Raw genomic sequence first — 20,643 nt, 5'->3', positions numbered from 1 at the left:
TCATTTGGAGTGAAGGCTGGTGAAAGGATGTGAGTAACCAAAAATGGAAGATGCTATTTCAGTTTTTGTTTTTTTCCATACAGGGTCTCACTCTGTTAGGCAGGCTGAAGTACAATGGCATGATCTCAGCTCACTGCAACCTCTGCATCCCAGGCACAAACACTCCACCTGCTTCAGCTTCCCGAGTAGCTGGGGCTACAGGCACGTGCCACAATGCCTGGCTAATTTTTGTATTTTCTGTAGAGACAGGGTTTCACCATGTTACCCAGGCTGGTCTTGAACTCCTAGACTCAAGCGATCTGCCTGCCTTTGACTCTCAAAGTGATGGGATTTCAGGGGTGAGCTACCATGCCAGTCCTCTTTCAGATTTAAAAGAAAAGTTTTGTGTGACACAAATAGGAAGCAAATGCACAGAGAGATTTGATTCAAACCATGTGAGCAACATAGAATAAGCATGTGGACTTCAGAGGGGAGAACATTCGATTGTAAATTCTAGTGCATTGGTTTGAAAAAAAATCTCCGTAATCTAGAATCATACCTTTCAGAGCCTGGTTCAAACAACAAATAAGAGTGATAAAGTCAGTCCTTTAAAATGTACTTTCTGTTCTGGCCAGGCCCCCAGTTCAGGCTCCTAGGTTGGCTCCCCTGCAGCTGCTGATAACATCCAGAGCCCTTTCCCGGCATTGTTCTGGATGTCATTGATGTTAAGCAAATGGGAAAGGAAATGTAATTCAGAGCTCACAAAGCTAAGGGGAACTGATTTTCAAGTTTATGTTCAAATCCATGGCACAAACACATATGCATTTTAACGAACTAGGGTTGTGAGGATGGAGTTACTGCCTTTGGATCTGTTCTTTCCTGTTAATGGGAAAACGCTTTTTAATTAATGTTTTTGAAACTTGTTTAACTGCATGAAGAGACTTGTTCCCATGCATGTTTGGTTCAATGCCTTCCTATACTGTAGTGGGTAAAGAATGTGTAAATAAAGCCCTGGAAAATCAAAAGTCTCATTAATTCTGACTGTATTTAATTCGGCAAACATTTATTAAATGCTTGCATGTTCCAGGCAGTGCAGCAGGAACTGGGTATGGGATGAGGAGTAGGACGGTGTTCATGCCCTAAAGCAGTTTACAGTCTGATGAGACAATTGACAAGTATGCAACTAAATGCTGAAATCAGATGCTAAAACTTTTTTTTTTTTTTAAAGGTAGGAAAGCAGGGCGGAGGATGGGAAAAGAATTCATAGAACAAGTGACATTTTAGTTGAATCTTAAAGGACGGATGAACTCTTAATTGAGTTAGGAATTGGAGTGGGATGGGTCACGATGAAGCATAAAAGAGAATAAATGAAGACTTGGAAAAGGCAGATGATGCTGGCAGAATGTTGCCTGATGCAGCCTCGCTGATCACTGGTGGGTGCAGGGAAGAGGAGAAGCATTACTCTTCTCTATTTGCGGGAGAGTAGAGGCATTTGTCTAGAGTGGACGCTGGAACTAGTCTCGGCTCTTACTAAATGTGATTTGATCTTCTCTCAGACCTGATTTCAGGCAGCTATCCTGCAGAGATTGTGCTCATAAACTTATTCACACTAAGATGACTTCGCAGCAGAAGTCTCTTTAAATTTTTTTAAAAAATATTTATGGGTACATAATAGTTGTACATATTTATGGGAATGCATGTGAGATTTTGATATAAGCATACAATGTGTAATGAGCAAATTTGGGTAATTGGGATACCCATCACCTCAAGCATTTATCACTGTGTGTGTGTGTCTGTGTGTGTGTGTGTGAACATTCCAATTCCACTTTTCTGGTTATTTTGAAAAATACAATAAATGTTTTTAGCTGTAGTAACCCCATTTCCTACTGAACACTAGATCTTATTTCTTCCATCTAATTGTATTTTTGTACCCATGGAAGTTTTAATTCCCTACTTTTTCTTATTATATTTACATCATTTACATTTATTTATGTATTTATTTATTTATTGAGATGCCCAGGCTGGAGTGCAGTGCGATTATGGCTCACCACAGCCTTGACCTCCTAGTCTCAAGCAATCCTTCCACTTCAGCCCCTGATTAGCTGGGACTGCAGGCATGCACCACCAAACCCAGCTAATTTAAAACAATTTTTTTTGTTAGAGACAGGGTCTCACCATGTTGCCCAGGCTGGTTTCTAACTCCTGGCCTCAAGCAATCCTCCTGCCTTGGCCTCCTGAAGTGCTGGGATTACAGGCATGAGCCACAACGCCTGGCCAACACAGTGATTTACTCAGTCATTATCTCTTTTACAATGGAATTTTATACTTTGAGCAAGAGGTCTTTAAGGAAAATACTTTTGACCAGGGAATGTTGCTGGAGCACATGAGGTCACAGTGGGTAAGTGAGCATCAGGGACTCTGACTGTGAAGGGGGTGCATTTGGGGACATAGGAAAGGAGGCTATTGACAAGGCGTGAGAAGGGGTTGATGGTTTTGCATCTAATCTGGCTATTCACCGGTGAGTTTCATTTTGCTGTGGTCCCTTTATGCATGTGCTACTCTTTGATTTCCGTCCTCTCCCATCTTCCTCTGCTTTTAACTCCACCTGCTTTTTCCAGATCCAACACTATCATACATACACCATATGGCATAATGTTATAATTTGGCAAAAACCAGTGACGTGAAATTGAACTCTCCCTTCTACCTCCTTTTCCTATCCTCTTCCTTCTGTTGCTAGTTAATATACTTCATGGTTATGTGGGAGGCTCACACAGCTGGTAGCCTGTTGAAGGAGCTGTAAAATGATGGAAGATGCCACTTTAGAAATAAACACATTGATCCTGCAAAATGCCTGAGCTCAAATCAACTGTGTGAGGGAAATCCAGCAGAGACCTGAAATAGATGAGTCCATTGTGATTGTGTTATTTGGCATTAAAGCAGATCTATTACACCATATGTCATACATCCGGTATCTCCAAGGCATGAAGTATGCTACTGAAGAGCGTTTTTAAAATAACAGAGCTTTATCATGTTTCAGATAGAATTAACACTTTTCCATTTGCATTTTTATAAAACATGATTACTCTCTTGCCTTCATTTTGTCTTAGAGTATTATAGAAAGAATACAGGAACAACCTTTAAGCACATTTTTTTTTTCTTTGTTTTAATCCAAAGCAAGCTTACGGAAAAGTTGAAAATAAAGTACAAATAATTTATTTTTCCTGAACCATTTGAGAGTGAATTGCTGACGTAATGCTTCATCAGCCTTTTGATACTTGTAGGCTCAACTATGTCCCTACAAAATTCATATGTTGAAGCCCTAACCCTCAGTATTTCAGAATATGACTGTATTTGTAGATTGGGTCTTTAAAAAGACAATTAAGTTAAAATGAGGCCATTTGGGTGGGCCCTAATCCAATGTGCTGGTATCCTTGTAAGAAGAGGAGATTAGAATATAGACACATACAGAAGAAAGATGATGAGCAGACACAGGGAGAAGACAGCCATCTGCAAGCCAAGAAGAAAGGCCTTAGGAGAAACCAACCCTGCCAGAACCTTGATCTTGGACTTCTAGCCTTCATAACTTAAGAAGATACATTTCTGTTGTTTAAGTGACCCAGTCTGTGATATTTCCTTACAGCAGCCCAAGCTAACTAATACAATACAGTACAGTACAGTATTCCCTCTTTATCTGCAGGAGAGTTGTTCCAAGACCCCCAGTGGATGCCTGAAATCACAGACAGTACTAAACGCTATGTATGCTATGCACGAATTTCTTTTTCCTTCTTCCCAATCTCATGGATAGAAGATATGTTTTTACCATAGATCTTAGCAACTTCAGCATATAATTTTTTATTTCCTTATTAAGTCGAGAACTTTCACTCTTTCATGGAAAAGAAGCAGTTTTATGGCTTCTCTTTCGCATATCCAAATTGCCTGCATCACTACTCTTGTGCTTTGGAGACATTATTAAGTACAAAGTGTTTGGACGAACGGAGGCAAGATGGCGCACTTCCGGGTTCTTCATCACCAACTTTTCCCGCGCGCGCGAAAATGCAGCCGGCACCCAGGAAGGTGCAGACCAACTGGGCATGTGCCAGGTGACGTCAATCCGAAGAGACTAAAATTTACCTGGTTGCACCTGCGGAATGCCCCCCGACACGCCCGTGCCCCGCCTATTGCCCTCCCACTCCTAGAAAAGCCGCTCCGGACGGACACCACACGCGGATTTCCCAGCCCCACTCCTGTCGGGATGTCAGGACTGTATCAGGAACCCCGCCCGAGAGCCCCACCGGGGGACTCTGTGGGCCTCCTTTGCCGGAGGCCGACAGACCTCTCCCTACCCACCTTCTTCCCTGAAGCTAGGTGACCAAAATAAATTTGCAGTTTGGCTCCTACCCTTGCCTACTCGCTGGTTCTTCTGTGCCCTCTCTGTTGGTCTTAAAAAAACAAATCAGTTGGTGCCGAACCCGGGAGGAGATCCCTCCTCAGGCCTCTAAGGGTTGAGGAACCTCCTCCTGCTCCCACGCCGCAGATTGACCAGGACCTGAGACCCGCTTCCCTCACTCTCACGGCCTCTCTGGGGTAAGTGCCCTTGTCTCCTCTTTACCTCCCTCGGCCAAAAATCCTGCTCAGGTCCGAGGCCCACTTTTGAGCCACCATGTGGCTCGGGAGACCTGTTCAGGATGGAGACGTCCACCTGAAGGTAATCTCCACTTTGGCTCCATGAGCCTCCAGTCTGTCTCTGCTGGTTCCAAAGGACGCTTTGAAGCCAGGCAGAGATCCACTTCCATTTCCATTGTGTCCGTTGTGTAAGTAAAGAGGAAACAAATGGGAAACCTCCAGTCCAAATATCCAAAGACCACCCCCTTAGGGTGCCTCCTAGCCAATTTGAAAACCTTACAGCTCGAACAAGACCTTAGGAGGAAGCGGTTAATTTTTCTTTCCACTGTGGCGTGATTGACCTCAGCAATTTCTGCCAGCGGCTAGGCAAGTGGTCCGAAATTAATTACATACAAGGCTTTTGGGCCTTACGCTCTCGTCCCGACCTGCCCTATACTCCTCCTTCTCTCCCCGGTCTCTCCACCCCCTCCCTTCCTGCCCAGACTCCTCCTCCTCCTAGCTCTTCATCGACTAGTAGCCCGCTTGCACCCGTGCCCCCTTCCACGTCCTCAGCCGGCCACCTAGGGTCCCCTATCTCTGCACACACCCACTCTAAGTGCCCTGCTGATGCCCTCACTCCTGCCCCACACCCTCCTAGTGTTAGCACCTTTGCGAGAGGTAGCTGGGGCAGAGGGGGTAGTCAGAGTACATGTCCCTTTTTCACTGGCCGATCTTTCCAAAATTGAGAAGGGTTTAGGTGATTTCTCAGCTAATCCTACCATATACATAAAGGAATTTAGATACCTTTGTCAGGTCTATGACTTAACTTGGCATGACCTCCAGGTTATCCTAACCTCTACCCTAAACTGACTGAGGTTCTAACCCAATATACCCGGTTAGATCCAGTCTCCCCCACAGGGGCCACCATTTTGGCGTCTTATTTCATTTCTCAATCAGCTCCTGACATTCGTAAAAAAAACTTCAAAAGGTAGAGGATGGTCCTCAGACACCAATACAAGACCTAGTTAAATTAGCCTTTAAGGTCTATAACTCCAGAGAGGAGACGGCAGGCTCACCTCAAACAGAAGTTACAGCTCCTAGCAGCGGCTTTACAGCCCAGTCGTAACCCCAGGCCAGAGAGCACACACCCTGCAGACTCCAAGGCTACAGAAGGAGCCTGCTATAAGTGCGGCAAGGCAGGACACTATGCCAACAGGTGTCCGCAAAGGTCCCTGAGCCCCAACGCAGCCTTGCTATAAGGGCAAGGCATCAGGACATTGGGCCAGTGAATGTCCTAACCCACGTCCACCAGCAACTCTCTGCCCTGCTTGCCAGCAGGGAGGACACTGGAAGTCTGATTGCCCCACCCTGAGAACAGGTGCTGCGCCTCCACGTGACCCCCTTTCCCAGGATCCTGGGAGCTCTTTCCAGCTCCTACATCTGGACAATGACAACTGAAGGTGCCGAGACTCGGGGACCCCCATCACCCTCGCCGAGCCGTGGGTAACTCTCCTGGTAGCGGGTAAGACAATTAATTTTTTAATCAACAGCGAGGCTACCTATTCTGTTTTGCCGTCCTTCTCTGGACCTAGCCTTCCATCTAATATCTCTGTAGTAGGAGTAGACGGAAAGCCATCCACTCCACGAAAAAACTCCACTCCTTAATTGCTGCCTGGCCAACAACTACTTTGCGCACTCGTTCCTTATTCCCAGCTAAAAAGGGCCCATACCGAAAGCAATCAGTGGAAATCAGTTTGGCTTTCCCCCACTTGCCTCAAACTTACTAAATTTTCTTAACTATCTCATACTCCCCAGCCTTGCCAGGACCTTCCTTCTGGGTTTTGCCCATATTCCAACAAATGCTTCCATTCCTCATTCCTATACTAATACTGTGCCTTATTTTATTCTTCATCCATACGTCCAAATACCAACCATAGGCCCCGACCTTAACAATGCCCCTTAACATCAGGAAGTAGCCAGACAGACCACAGCGCCCCTTATCACTATTATCAATAAAAGGTTGGACTGTTTGGACGAACGGAGGCAAGATGGCACACTTCCGGGTTCTTCATCACCAACTTTTCCCGCGCGTGCGAAAATGCAGCCGGTGCCCGGGAAGGTGCAGACCAACTGGGCATGCGCCAGGTGACGTCAATCCGAAGAGACTAAGATTTACCTGGTCGCACCTGCAGAACGCCCCCTGACACGCCCATGCCCCGCCTATTGCCCTCCCACTCCTAGAAAAGCCGCTCTGGACGGACGCCACACGCGGACTTCCCAGCCCCACTCCTGTCGGGATGTCAGGACTGTATCAGGAACCCCGTCCGAGAGCTCTATGGGGCGACTCTGCTGGCGTTCTTTGCCGGAGGCCGACAGACCTCTCCCCCACACCTTAGGTGACCAAAAATAAATTTGCAGTTTTGCTCCTACCCTTGCCTACTCGCTGGTTCTTTTGTGCCCTCTCTGTTGGTCTTAAAAAAACAAATCACAAAGGTGACTTGAACCCAAGCAATGGGTTACTGTGACAGTTGATAACCAAGGTGGCTCCTAAGAGACTCATGGATGGGGCTCATCTGTAGCGTGGATTTGCTGGACAAAGGGGAGATTCACATCCTGAGGAAGATGGAGTTGCATGGTGCACAGTTTCATCATGCTACTCATGATGGTGTGCTATTTAAAACTTATAAATTGTTTATTTCTGGAATTTTCCATTTAATATTTTCTGACCGCTGTTGACCATGGGTAACTGAAACCATGGAAAGTGAAACCAAGGTAAAGGGGGACTACTGTATCTAAGTGGACATTTCCTACAAACAAGGATATTGCCTTCAATAATTATTTGGCTGTTCCTGAATCATAACCTTTAGAATAAACTGGCAATAGCAAAATGTTTCCTTGAATTCTGTGCACTTTTATAGCAAATTATTAAACCAAAGGAGGGGGTCATGGAAACTCCCATTATGTAACCAACTCTGCCAGAAGTGCAGGTGTTAACCTCGGACTTGTGACTAGCATCTGAAATGGGAGCAGTCTTGTGGGACTGAGTCTTGTGGGACTGAGCGGTCTTGTGGGACTGAGCCCTGCAACTTGCAGGGTTTGATGCTGTCTTAGTCTATTTTATGTTGCCATTGTGAAAGAAAAACAGGATCTTGGAACCCCAGCTCACTATGCCAAAGGGTCAGTTAAGCTTAGAAACGGAATTGTGCAACAAACAAACAAAAAACAACAAAAACACTTGCCTTTCTTTTTGTTCCTAAACTATCTATCTAGCTGCAGTGATCAAAGGCCACATAGCTCCCCAGGTAGTGCTTTCACAAGTTACTTACAAGGAAATTCCTTGTGGGTCCTCAAATCTTTCAGTTAACTAATCCTAAAACAGAGTTCTGTTGAATCTCATCCTGACAATATAAATTAATAGCTTATATTCACAGGTATAGGACAAGGACAAGACTGGAGCCATCCCTCCACCCACCCCATGACAAATGCATAATTGACTGCTTCCTCTACTTTATGTTTATCTTATGTAAAATGTAGATTTACTGAGCATGAGATGAATGCATAATTGACTATTCTTCTACTCTGTTTATCTTATGTAAAATGTAGATTTATTGAGCATGAGGTGAATGCATAATTGACAGTTCCTCTACCTCCTCTTTTCACATGTAAAATGTAGATTCAGTGAGCACTAATCAATGCCTCCCCAGAATGTAACTACCTGCCTCATTGCCTACCTTCCCTTCTTTATTTCTTTCCTCCTTCACCTCTTGGTTGCTCGTTCCCCTTTAAATATTGAAGTCCTCAAAACTCTCAGAAAAGTCACAGATCACAGACACTCCTGGTGATTCATGGTCACTGCCCCTCCCCCTACAACCCAACTACATCCTCAACTTTGGCAAAACAAACCTCTAAAGTGATTGAGACTTGCCTCAGTCTTTTTTCAAGGTTGGGCATCTGCATCTGGTGAGGGCCTTCGGCTGCTTCCAGTCACAGAGAAGGTGAAGGGGAGCCGGCGTATGCAGAGATCACATGGTGAGAGAGGAAGCAGGAGAGAGGCAGAAGGTGCCAGGCTCTCTTTAACAACCAGCTCTCACAGAACTAACAGAGTGAAAACTCACCCACTCCCCACCCCCAGGAAAGGCTGCGATCTATTTATGAGGACGAACCGAACATCTCCTAATATACCAAACACCACCATATTTGGGATCAAATTTCAACATGAGTTTTGGTGGGGACGAATAAACCACAGCAGATGTTAACCCAGAAAATTAGTGTCAAAATTGAAGGACACACAGTTGGTATCTCTGCTGAAAACTGGAGAATTGCTTGGTGTGGAAAAAACCCATATATTTATTGTCAGAAGTGTTGAGGATAGAGAAAAATGGAATTGTTTTTTTCTTTCCTTTTAGGCACCCTATGCTAAACATGCATGCACTTCTTGCCTGCTGGGCTCTGAATTCTGCTCTGGTGCCCCCATCCCCACACCCACTTTGTCCCACCTACCTTACTCTGCCCCTCCTAATGGCTTTAGGCTAAATTGTTTCAGGATAGGAAGGGAAAGGGAAAAGCAAGAAGAAGAAAAAAAAATCACTTATAAACTCACTCACCTAAAGCAACTACTTTCATTTTAGTTCACTTGCAGTCTTGACCTAGCATATATACAGACAGTCCCCAACTTACAATGTTCAACTTACTTTTTTTTTTTTTTAACTGTATGATGGTGCAAAAATGAGACACACTCAGTAGAAACCACACTTTTTGAAGTTTGGTCTTTTCCCAGGCAAGTGATATATGGAATGATACTCTCTTGTGATGCTGAGCCAAATCATCTGACACAAAGTCTATTTTTAAATAAAGTGTTGACTATCTCATGTAATTTATTGGATACTGTACTTAAAGTGTTCTGAGCATGTTTAAGTAGGGTGGGTGATATGGCTTGACTGTGTCACCATGCAAATCTCATCTTGAATTATGACTCCCACAATTCCCATGTGTTGTGGGAGGAACCCAGTGGGAGGTGATTTAATTATGGGAGCAGGTCTTTCCTGCACTGTTCTCATGATGGTGAATGAGTCTCACAAGATCTCATGGTTTTAAAAATGGGAGTTTCCCTGTACAAGCTGGAGCTCTCTCTTTGCCTGCCACCATCCATGTAATATGTGACTTCCTTCTCCTTGCCTTCTGCCATGATTGTGAGACCTCCCCAGCTATGTGGAATGTAAGTCCGTTTAGAGTATGTCTTTATCAGCAGCATGAAAACGGACTAATACAGTAAATTGGTACCAGATGAGTAGGGCGCTGCTGAAAGATACCCAAAAATGTGGAAGTGACTTTGGAACTGGGTAACAGGAAGAGGTTAGAACAGTTTAGAGGGCTCAGAAGAAGACAGGAAAGCGTGGGAAAGTTTGAAATTTCCAAGAGACTTGTTGAATGGCTTTGACAAAAATACTGATAATGATATGAATGATAAGGTCCAGGTTGAGGTGGTCTCAGATGGAGATGAGGAACTTGTTGAGAACTGGAGCAAAGGTGACTCTTGTTATGTTTTAACCAAGAGACTGGCAGCATTTTGCCCCTGCCCTAGAGATTTGTGGAACTTTAAATTTGAGAAAGATGATTTAGGGTATCTGGCAGAAGAAATTTCTAAGCAGCAAAGCATTCAAAAGGTGACTTGGGTGCTGCTAAGAGCATTCGGTTTTAAAAGAGAAACAGAGCATAAAAGTTTGGAAAATTTGCAGCTCCACAATGTGATAGAAAAGAAAATCCCATTTTCTGAGGAGAAATTCAAGCTGGCTGCATAAATTTGCATAAGTAATGAGGAGCTGAATGTTAAGCCAAGACAATGGGGAAAATGTCTCCAATGTCAGAGGTCTTCATGGCAGCCCCTCCTATCACAGGCCCAGAGGCCTAGGAGGAAAATATGGTTTTGTGGGTCAGGCTCAGGGTCCCCATGCTATGTGCAGTCTAGGGACTTGGTGCTCTGCATCCCAGCCACTCCAGCTGTTACTAAAAATGGCCAAGGTGCAGCTCAGGCCACAGCTTCAGAGGGTGCAAGCCTCAAGCCTTGGCAGCTTCCATGTGATGTTGAGCCTGTGGGTTCACAGAAGTCAATAATTGAGGTTTGGGAAGCTCTGCCTAGATTTCAGAGGATGTATGGAAATGCCTGGATGTCCAGGCAGAAGTCTGTTGCAGGGGTGGGGCTCTTATGGAGAACCTCTGCTAGGGTAGTGCCGAAGGGAAATGTGGGGTTGGAGTCCCCACACAGAGTCCCTAATGGGGCACTGCTTAATGGAGCTATGAGAAGAGGGCCATAGTCCTCCAGTCCCCAGAATGATAGATCCACTGACAACTTGCACTGTGTGCCAGGAAAAGCTGTAGCTGCAGGAAAAGCTGCAGACACTCAACACCAGCTCGTGAAAGCAGATGGGAAGGAGGCTGTACTCTGCAAAGCTACAGGGGCCGAGCTGCCCAAGACCATGGGAACCCACCTCTTGCATCTGTGTGACTCAGATGCAAGACCTGGAATCAAAGGAGGTAATTTTGGAGCTTTAAGATTTGACTGCCCTGCTGGATTTCAGACTTGCTTGGGGCCTGTAGTCCCTTTGTTTTGACCAATTTCTCCCCTTTGGAAAAGCTGTACTTACCTAATGCCTGTAACCCCATTGTATCTAGAATGTAACTAACTTGCTTTTGATTTTACAGGCTGATATGGCTTGGCTGTGTCCCCACCCAAATCTCATCTTCAATTGTACTTCCATAATTCCCACATGTAGTGGGAGGGACATGGTGGGAGATAATTTGAATCATGGGAGTGGTTTCCTCCATACTGTTCTCATGGTAGTGAAGAATTTTCATGAGATCTGATGGTTTTATCAGGGGTTTCTGCTTTTGCATCTTCCTCATTTTCTCTTGTTGCCACCATGTAAGAAGTGCCTTTTGCCACCCACCGTGATTCTGAGGCCTCCCCAGCCATGTGGAACTGTAAGTCCAATTAAACCTCTTTTTCTTCCCAGTCTTGGGTATGTCTTTATCAGCAGCATGAAAATGGACTAGTACATAGGCTCATAGGTGGAAGGGACTTACCTTGTCTCAGATGAGGTGTTGAATTGTGGACTTTTGAGTTAATGCTAAAATGAGTTAGGACTTTAGGGGACTGTTGGGAAGGCATGATTAGTTTTGAAATGTGAGGACATGAGATTTGGGAAGGGCCATGGGTAGAATGATATGGTTTGGCTGTGTCCCCACCCAAATATCATCCTGAATTGTAACTCCCACAATTCCCACATGTCATGGGAGGAGCCTGGTGGGAGGTGATTGAATTATGGGGGCAGGTCTTTCCTGTGCTGCTCTTGTGACAGTGAATGAGTCTCATGAGAACTGATGGTTTTAAAACAGGAGTTGCCTTGCACAAGCTCTCTCTTTGCCTGCCACCATCCATGTAAGATGTGACTTGCTCCTTCTTGCCTTTTGCCATGATCGTGAGGCCTCCCCAGCCTTGTGGAACTGTAACTCTGTTAAACCTCTTTTTCTTTCCAGTCTTGGGTAAGTCTTTATCAGCAGCGTGAAAATGGACTAATACAGTATACTAATGCAATATTCACTAGAATGGCTAAAATGTAATAGTTTGACCACACTGAATGTTGGCAAAGGATATGGAAGAACTGAAACTCTGTACTGCTGATAGGAATGTAAAATGATGCAATTGTTTTGAAAATATTTGAAACATTAAACACATTCCTCTCATATGACCTAGACATTCCACTTTAGGTATTTCCCCAAGAAATAAGAAATCATATGTCCACACAAAGACTTGTACATGAATATTAATGTCATCTCTATTTGTAATTGTCTAAAACTGGAAACAACAAGCAAATGTCCATCAGCAGGTAAGTGGATATGCTATGATACACACATGATACTACACAGCAATAAAAAGGAATGAACTACTGCTACATGAAGCAACATGGATGAATCTCAAAATAATTATGCTGAGAAGACAGGTAAAAAGACAGACAAAAAAATCATACATACTGTATGATTCCATCACTAAAAAAGCCCTAGACATTGCAAACTAATTGGCCGGAAGGCAAATTAACGGTTACCTTGGGTTAGGGGCTGGTGCCAGAGAGGGATGAATGACAAAGAGACATAAAAAAGTTTTTGGGGCTGATGAATATGTTGATTATTTTGACTGTGGTGATATTCTTTATTCTTTTTTTTTTTTTTTTTTTTTTTTTTTGAGACGGAGTCTCACTCTGTCGCCCAGGCTGGAGTGCAGTGGCGCAGTCTTGGCTCACTGCAAGCTCTGCCTCCCAGGTTCATGCCACTCTCCTGCCTCAGCCTCCTGAGTAGCTGGGACAACAGGCACCTGCCACCACGCCCGGCTAATTTTTTTTTGTATATTTAGTAGAGACAGGGTTTCACCATGTTAACCAGGATGGTCTCGATCTCCTGACCTCATGATCCTCCCGCCTCAGCCTCCCAAAATGCTGGGATTACAGGCGTGAGCCACCACGCCCGGCCGATTGTGGTGATATTCTTATAAATAAATATATATGCATATATATATATGTCAAAACTCATCTAAGAACACGCTTTAAATATGTGCGGCTGATTGTATGTCAATTATATATCACTAAAGCTAACAAAGTAAATAAACAAATGAACATAGTAACCTATATACTGTTTTTACACACTATATACTGTTTTTACACACTAGGAATAACCAGTTAGAAAATATAAAGGAAAAAATGTCTTATTCACCATGCCTGTACAAAATACAAAACAATCTATAGTAAATGTAATAAGCAGTGTGGTAGAGATTGCCTGGAAAAGCCTATGTAAGTCTTTGTGAAACCACCTTTGCAAAAACTATGGCAGTGAGAGAAGCCTAGCATGACTGACTCCATCTTGCTTCTGGCTGCACAGGTTGGCTGTCCCTGGTCATTCCTAGGCATAGGCCAAGTTAACCATGGGAGGAATTTAGTTTATAGTTTAACTTGAAAGCAACGATGATAATAGTCTCTCCCTAAAACTAACCCCCTCCTTGTTCAGGGACTGAAGCTGCCTTTATAAAACTAATGAAAGACCACAAGATTAGGATTATTGGGGAGATGAATTCTGTTAAAATGTAGGCATAGTTTTTATAATCCCTTACTGCTAAGGAGTCATGTGGCTAGAGGTCATAAGATTTATGACTTCCCAAAGTGTTCTTTTTTTTTTTTTTTTTTTTGAGACGGAGTTTTGCTCTGTCGCCCAGGCTGGAGTGCAGTGGCCGGATCTCAGCTCACTGCAAGCTCCGCCTCCCGGGTTTACGCCATTCTCCTGCCTCAGCCTCCCGAGTAGCTGGGACTACAGGCGCCCGCCACCTCGCCCGGCTAGATTTTTTGTATTTTTTAGTAGAGACGGGGTTTCACAGTGTTAGCCAGGATGGTCTTGATCTCCTGACCTCGTGATCCGCCCATCTCGGCCTTCCAAAGTGCTGGGATTACAGGCTTGAGCCACCGCGCCCGGCACCAAAGTGTTCTTATAGGTAACATCAGTATTGTAGAACCTAAGATTGGTCTTTTGAGATGTTTTTCAGACTTTTGGTTTCTGGTAACCAACTGGTCCCACCTGGACCTGTGAATCATGACTCAACTGGTCCCAAGGCCTCCATCCAGAGGCACAATCAGTGCACAAGGACCCTTTTCAGCACCCCTACGATTTCATCCCCAGCCAGTTAGTGGCACTCATTCCCTAGCCCCCTGCCCACCAAATTATCCATAAATACCCTAGCCTCTGAGTTCTCTGGGAGGCTGATTTGAGTAATCGTAAAATTCCTGTCCTTCCACTTAGCTGGCCTTGCTTTAATTACACTTCTTCTGTACTGCAATACCACAGTCTTAGTGAATTGGTTTTGTCTGTTCAATGGGAAAGAGGAACCCATCAGGGGATTGCATTTGTAACAATTTGAATCTTTGAAAATCTTCAGAAAAAAACAGATTTGAATAAACAAGACGACACAATATACTCATGACTATACTCATGAAGAGGGTGTAGTGGATGCTGTGATGTGCCACTGCGATTCCCCACTTGGAACAAGACCAAGGCACTCATTCCCTTTGCTGCTGAGAGTGTTGGCTGCCAATGGCTCATAGCTCAGTTGTTCTCCAGGAATCTCCCTCAATGAAAGCCACCTCTCTTAAGCTTAAGGCCTCTTCTTGCTGGGTAGTTCACCTCTAGTGAGACTGGTCAATGGGGGGAAGGAAGTTTTACAAAGGTCTGGTCCCCTTGCCTCAGTTTGGGACAACTATGAAGTTCCATTTTAGCACCAGAACTCTATCTCCATGGGATCAACTGCTTTGTTGTGACTTCATTACACTTCAATGCTTCCTCTGCCTGATCCCACCTCCTTACTCCCAATGGTTCTTCCTAATAAATCTACTTATACAAATCTCCATCTGAGTAGGCTTCCCAGGGAACTTGACCTACAACAAAGGATAAGGGTGTCAATTATACCCAAGTCAATTTAATGCAGTTTCTCATCAGAATAACAGTGAAATAATTTTATTAAGTGAAAATGGCTAAGAAATTGAGGGTAGGGGCAGGATAAGAACAACAAAATTGTACTTCAAAGACCAGAAATTGAATTTTGTTATGAAGCTATGATAATTTAAACAGCACATTAATGGTACGATAATAGAAAAACAGTCAATGAAACAGAAGAGAAAACACTGTATTCACTATAAATAACCTCCAAGAGGACATTATCTTTCTGGAATTTTCTCTCTACTCCCATGACTCTTTGAATCCTGTCTCTTCCCTAAGGATATCAATTCCTTGGAACTGTTTTATTTTTATTTATTTTTTTTCTTTTGAGACTGGGTCTCACTCTGACATTCAGGCTGGAATGCAGTGGTGCAATCTCAGCTCACTGCAACCTCTGTCTCCCAGGCTCAAACGTTTTTCCCACCTCAGCCTCCCAAGTAGCTGGAACTACAGGCTTACACCACCATACCTGGCTGATTTTTCTATTTTTTATAGAGACAGGATTTCACTGTGTTGACCAGGCTGGTCTCAAACCCCTGGGCTCAAGTAATCCTCCCACCTTGGCCTCCCAAAGTGCTAGAATTACAGGCATGAGTCACCATACCTGGCCTCCTTAGAACTATTTTTAATGGAAGCTACTCATTCTCTCATATGGACACCAGCGGTGGTATTTGCATTCCCCCAACTCCCTAATAATTTTATCAGGACATTATTTTTACCTCCTCATACTAAATCACTTTTGTTTGTAGGTTCCAGCCATTTTATTACTCCTCCTTTTAGTTTTCTCATTAATATTCTACCAAAGTGAGCATTGTACTTCTACATCCATTGAGCACTTTAACACCTGGTTGAGTCCTTCTTCCCACCTTAGCATCTGCTACAATCTTAAGTAAATTTAATATCTGCATGGACAACACAACAAATACCCTAACCTGTTAATGCTTTAACTCAATGGCAATGAACTCCAACTTTCTTCTCCCTGAAACCTACGCCCATGGTCATAGTGGCCCCTTCATCATGAGGAATGGCTCTGTTTCTAAAACCTTAAACTCCAACACATCCATGACCACAGTCTCCTCCCTTCCTCTTTTTCCACAACTTTTCTTCTTTTAAGTGTATACCAAAAAGTATCTGAGCAGGTCTCAATCAATTTAGAGGTTTATTTTGTCAAGTTTGAGGACCATGGCCCGTGACATGGCCTCAGGAGGTCCCAAGAACATGTGCCCAAGGTTGTTGGGTTACAGCTTGGTTTTATACTTTTAAATGAGACAGAAATTCCAATGCAAGATACAAATCAATACTTGCAAGGTATACATTGGTTTGGAACATCTCAAAATGGAGGGGAATGTGGGCTTCCAGGTCATAGGTAGATTCAAAGATTTCCTGATTGGCAAATGGATGAAAGAGTTAAACTCTGCCTGAAAAGTTGAGTTCAGCATCAAGAAATGCTTGTGTTTATTTATTTATTTTTTGAGATGGAGTCTTGCTGTGTCACCCAGGCTGGAGTGCAGTGGCACGATGTTGGCTCACTGCAACCTCCACCTCCCGGGTTCAAGCAATTCTCATGCCTCATCCTCCCAAGTAGCTGGGATTATAGGCATGTGCCACCACACCTGGCTAATTTTTGTATTTTTAGTAAAGATGGAGTTTCACCATGTTGGCCAGTCTTGAACTCCTGGCCTCAAGTGAATCACCCACTTCGACATCCCAAACTTCTGGGATTATGGGCTTGAGCCACTGTGCCTGGCCAGAAATGCTTGAGTTTAGATAAGGGGGTTGTGGAAGCCAAGGTTCTTGTCATGTACATAAAGCATCCAGGTAGCAGGCTTCAGAGAGAATGAATGGTGAATGTTTATTATCAGACCCTAAAAAATGTAGACTCTCTGGGAAAAGACCTATTAAGAGGAGATTACAGAATACAAATTTCTCTCACAAGAGACAGCTTTGTGGGGCCATTTCAGAACATGTCAAAGAAATATATTTTGAGGTAAAATACTTTGATTCCTTCAGGGCCTGTTATCTGTCATGTGTTGAACCTTGCATTTAATTGGGGTCTCTCAAGCCCACCTGAAGTTTCTTTCTTTCCTTTTGAACTTGAACCCATGTGATTTACAAAGGCCGGATCCCTATCTATTTGGGACAACTATGAAGTTTCATCCCAGCTTCAGAATTCCCGTTATCAGACAGGAATGATATAGCATCATCACAGGAGAATAAAAACTCCAGATAGCAGTTTCACATGACTAAAGACTATGGGCTTAAGACCCTGAAACACCCGTGTGGCCCAAGTGGGCTAAAATCAACTGGACCCAACATGGTGCTGGATTCAACCTAGGTTTCACTTGGATCATTATATGCTCATTAACGTACTCAATTACACACCCACCAGTGCCAGGATAGTTTTGGGAACGTCCATATTTGGTGTAAAAATGCGTGGCACCACAGTTCCAAGAAATCTCCATCTTTTTCCAGGAATTTTCATGACTATTCCATACCTTGATTAAAGAAACCCTTAAAGGTAGCAGTCCCAAACTCCTTTATGTGTGACTCTCTCGAGTATGCCTGTAGTCCTCTTTCTTGAGGATGTACTTTTCACTTTGCAATACATTTCCATACTTCCACTATTTTCTGACTTTTCTTTGACTTTCTTCTCATGATTGTGTCAAGAGCCTGGACACTGGCTGGGGTTGAAGTCCCACCAGCGTTTGGGGGCCTACCCTGGTATCACCTGGACTCATAGACTCTATTCTCAATTCCTTCCAGCCCATGCTCTGCAATGCTGCCAGAGGAGCCTGTCTAAATGATGGTTTTCATTGAGTTATTCATCTGTTAAGGCATTTCCTTATCACCCTCATCATGAAGACTAAACTCACTGGTCTGGCACACAAGGCCCGCCATGGTCAGACTCCAGACTTCCCCTCTGACTTCTCCTCTTCTCACTCCTGTGTTCCCACCATGATGACGCGCATAATGGTTTATCCCCTCATGAGTTGCATATCCTGCGCCTCCACCTGGGAGACCTCCCCACACTCATCTTACCTCTTTGCAGACCTGCTTCCCCAGCCAGCCCTGATTACTCCTCCCTGAAAATCTCCATTGTCGCTCATATATATCTAAGGCACTTGACACTCTGTGTGGAAACTATTTCAGTGTTAGAGTCGCCTACCAGACTGTTAACATGTCATGCAGGGAGTTGAGAGTGGCATCTTTGAAATTACATCACTGCACCTATCACACAGTATGTGACACAAGGCATATATTAGGCAAACAGCTTGGCTGAAACCGAGGAAGAATACAAGGAAGAAGGCTTTGGGCTTGGATTCCAACAACCTGAATCCCAGTCCTAGCTCCTTTACTTACCTGTTAAGTGACTGAAGGTGGTGATTTTCTTCATCTGTCTTTTTTTTTTTTTTTTTTGAGATGGAGTTTTACTTTGTTGCCCAGGCTGGAGGACAGTGGTACAATTTCAGCTCACTGCAACTTCCAACTCCTGGGTTCAAGTGATTCTCCTGCCTCAGCCTCTTGAGTAGCTCAGATTACATGCACGTGCCACAATGCCTGGCTAATTTTTTTGCATTTTTAGTAGAGAAAGATTTTCACCATGTTGGCCAGGTTGATCTCAAACTCCTGACCTCAAGGGATCCACCCTCCTTGGCCTTCCAAAGTGCTGGGATTACAGGCATGAACCACCCCACCTGACCAATCTTTCTGATACATATTTACTTCCACCTGGAAATAGACATAGTAATAGCTACTCTACAGGGTGGCTTTAAGGAGAAAATGAGAGAACAATGTGAAATGCACAAGATAGTTCCTGATATACAATGAGTCCTCTGTAACTTTCAGGTTTCCTTCTTGTCTTTCTTTCCTCCTTACCTTGTCTTCTTCCCCTACCCATCATTTGCTGTTTTTCCTGTTGGTTCTCATCTTCTCCTCATGTGTTTGGAACAGCAACAGGAAGAAATAAAACTGACTTTCAACCTAACCATTACCAGCTTCAAAGTATTCTAACTCCCAGCCCATGACTCAGCCAGGGCTCACCTCATTGTTGCTCCACCTTAATAAATAGTTGACCTTTTAGCTCATCTAACAAGGAAGGGTTGCTAGAAACAAACTAAATGTACTCATCTGGGTGTGTCCTGGAGTCTCCCTTATGAGGAACCTCCAAGAGTCTAAGCACTTCACTTAGCAAGCCTTGCAGGGAAAGAATCTGTGGAATTTCTATAACCAAAACCAACTCCATCCTCAAAAATACACTCAACACTGATGTGGGCATTGAAATCCAGATGCTACTTAACATCATTTAATTTGTACCAATGGAACATAAAGGGAGTTTCACATTATCCCAGTGACTCAGAAAAGAAAATGGGTTGGATACAGAGAAATCGCCAGTTTGTAAATGTCAACCAAATCTAAGCTTATGCCAGAGTTTCCTGGATGCTTATTTTGCCTAAGAACATGATTTAAAGCATCGACCTGTAGATTATATCCTTACATGCAGACAAGAATGACACTGAAGGCTTAACATGGAAGAAAGAAGAAACGTGAAAGACAGTAACTAGAAGTGACCTAGAATAGTAAAGCACAAAAGAAATTTAAGGAAACAAAAGGGTAGAAGAGACCCATCAGTAATTATAGCAATTCCATAGGGAGTATAATCCAATTTCCATTTGACATACTAGAAAACTGAGGCTCAGAGAGATTAGTAAATAACATACCCAAAGTCACACAGGGAGACATCAGTCACATCAAGGTTCCAAACGAGGTCTGTCCAAGTCCAAAGCCCATGTCATTTCTAGTCTTTCAGGTGGTCTCAAAGAAAGCATAGTAAACACATATAAAATGAATACACCAGGTTGACTAGGGTTTATTTAGCTTTATTCATCATCACCTGGCAGATAAATATTTTAGAACATTCAAAACCATTAGGAGAAGACTCCAGCGTGTAAGGAGCTTGGAAGTCATCACTCTGTCCTAACAAGTAAAAAGCTGAACAAACTACAGTTCAACAGTTCTTCTTGGGTCCATCAGAGGATTAAGGTCACAGCTCAAACTGCTTGGAGAAACAGACATGCAGGTACAGAGAACCACAGCTTACTCCAGGGGAAACCCATGAGCAGAAACTTCTGCAGAAACAAGGAGAGAAACCTGAAGTGTAAGTAACGAATTGCTGGAGACTCAGAGTGGACAAGTTGAGAGTAAAAAGCTTCAGGGGGGTGCCCAGTCTTAGAAGGGAGCACTCCCACTCTTGTGAGTTTTACCTCCAGTGGCTCTAAGGGGTTCTCAGAGTGAAGATCAAAGGAAAAAAAAAAAAATCCCCTCGTGCTTCCAGAAGGGGGAAGAGAAAAGAAACCATGGTGAAATATGTCAGAGCACTCTGTTCTTCACAAGATCTGCCCTCAGGAGAACCTCTTGCACCAGAGCCTAAGTGATCCCGGAAAGGAAAATACCCAATTCTAGCTCCCTCTAGCCATCCTGTTCCTCCTAAGGAGGGAAAGTGAAAAGCACGCTTGAAGTGCACAGTCTGGAGGTACA

The 20,643-nt window shown here is 43.8% G+C and overlaps 1 long non-coding RNA gene across 1 annotated transcript in view; it reads right to left on the bottom strand.

Annotated features, from left to right (window-relative positions):
- LOC117093680 overlaps positions 1-20,643 on the bottom strand; it is a 30,445-nt gene that overhangs the window by 6,172 nt on the left and 3,630 nt on the right. Inside the window, exon 2 of the long non-coding RNA XR_004441191.1 lies at positions 19,827-19,920. This is a non-coding gene — a long non-coding RNA (uncharacterized LOC117093680). The remainder of the gene's footprint in view (positions 1-19,826; positions 19,921-20,643) is intronic.

The sequence above is a fragment of the Trachypithecus francoisi genome, unplaced genomic scaffold (assembly GCF_009764315.1).
Source record: "Trachypithecus francoisi isolate TF-2019V2 unplaced genomic scaffold, Tfra_2.0 Contig01440, whole genome shotgun sequence".
Taxonomy (NCBI): Eukaryota; Metazoa; Chordata; class Mammalia; order Primates; family Cercopithecidae; genus Trachypithecus; species Trachypithecus francoisi.
Note: the sequence above shows the minus strand (reverse complement) of the source record. Positions and strands in the feature narration are given on the sequence as shown.